The 1859-nt window shown below is 30.9% G+C and overlaps 1 long non-coding RNA gene across 1 annotated transcript; it reads right to left on the bottom strand.

Moving 5' to 3' along the window:
• Window positions 1-546: 546 nt before the first annotated feature.
• Window positions 547-1418, bottom strand: LOC123700304. The gene is made up of 2 exons (XR_006752608.1): window positions 1297-1418; window positions 547-1124 (listed from the first exon to the last, which is right to left on the bottom strand). It is a non-coding gene; the product is annotated as an uncharacterized LOC123700304 (long non-coding RNA).
• Window positions 1419-1859: the final 441 nt, after the last annotated feature.

The following is a 1859-nucleotide window of genomic DNA, read 5'->3' as shown; positions in this document are numbered from 1 at the left end:
TAGTAGAGTTTTTATTAAATATTCGGAAGTATTGAAGTGTAGTGTCAATTTTTAAATAATTGCTTATGACGGGTTCGTTCGAATAATATTCAAAATTAAATTCATAGAGCAGTTAAAAACAATATGAATATGAAAAAAAAAAAAACAAATAATTAAATCGTCGTTTCAGTTGTTTTCGTGAATTCATTTTTCCCACTGACTTCACAAACGTGTGGTCACCGTGAGAAACGCACTACTACTACTTACTTCATGTAAACAGTTAAAGTCAGTCGACTGACTTGTCTACTGACCCTGTGTAAATCAGCACTTAGTTTAAAATATCGATATTTTCGTAAAACGTCTAGATGATTTTGATACGATCTTTATAAATATTTTACCGTACACTCGCAGTGAATCTTAAGTATTATTGTCTGGCTAACGAAAGATGAGACTGGAAAAAGGCGGCAAATTCAAAAAATCAACATATGGCAACTTAGGTTATAGTTGGAAATATAGTTTTAATACTTTTATTTATTATTTTCTCTTACGAGCAAAAAAAAAACAACAAACTCTTCATCTTTTTAATATTGATTTATACAGTAATATAGTAGTTAAGTGATACAGACAGACAAAAAAGAACACCGAATGAAAGCAAGAAAAAACACAATAAAAATACAATTAAAGTTTGTTTTTAATCAATATAATCATATTAAATCTAAAAATTCAACCGTGAGTGAATAGTAAGAATCACTATCATTATCTCTGACTCTTATTATGAACTCTTCCATTTCTGCAGTTATTCCATCTCGTTTTTTATACTATCTTCAACACGAATAACATGGTCCGGTCATAGAAGAAATCTCGTCAAGATACTGATTTTGTGTCTTTAAGATTTGGCGCGTAATTTAAAATGTTACGGCGTTTTCAAATCAGATACCTGTCAGATACCTTTAAAAAGGTACCGAGGGCGTTTATGTCATAAAGTTGGATAACAGCTTGGGCCGGTACCACTATCGAGCTGCATGCCTTTTAATAGGTATCTGGGCGTTACGAGGTTAAACATTTTGAACGAAACAGACCATTCAATTTTTTTTTATTGTTGCTTGAATAGTTTATAACTGGACTATTGGTATCATCCATGTTACCTGCAAAATAATAAATATTAAACAATGCAATCAAAATGAATAGTATCAAAATATCAAAGTCACACTTAACAATGCATTGAGATATTTCACGTAAACACTCTTGTTTTTCCTTGAAAACTACATCTCTTTCAACTTGTTTCTTTTCAAATTTACTAATCATAGTAAAAAGAACCTTTTTTAAGTCGCTTTTCAATGTTTTCGTCTCGTTTTCAATTAGAAATCACTAAAATTGCGGAAATAATTTTCACTTTGACACATCAACAACTCAGGATTTATTGACAATTACGTAATTATAAGTGTTGCCATATAAATTTTCGAAATAAAAAGCCAGTCTCATCTTTCGTTAGCCAAACTCTAATATTATGAATTTCGATGCTTATGTTTAAATTTTTTGTTACAATTAAGTATCTAATTATACAAAAAAATTATACCACATAACTTCAATAGAGTAATGTGCACTATTGTACTAAAAACTATGTTACTACAGTTGAAAAATTGTCTATATAAAACATCACATACCTTCAACTACTACTAACTACTCAACCCCGCGAGCCTAGTCACAACTCATAAAGCAATCAGATATTACAAGCAATTACAATTGAATTCGCACGAAGATTTATTCGCGTATGTAATTCGTGTGCTATCTTCAATCTTGTGCCCACCACATCGAGTCAGTAACAAACAACAATAGCGTAGAGCAGACATTAGGTAGAAAGCGTTGCATTCGTGACATCT

Source organism: Colias croceus, chromosome 19, assembly GCF_905220415.1.
Source record: "Colias croceus chromosome 19, ilColCroc2.1".
Taxonomy (NCBI): Eukaryota; Metazoa; Arthropoda; class Insecta; order Lepidoptera; family Pieridae; genus Colias; species Colias croceus.
The sequence above is the reverse complement of the archived record's forward strand: the minus strand, read 5'-3'. Positions and strand labels throughout refer to the sequence as shown.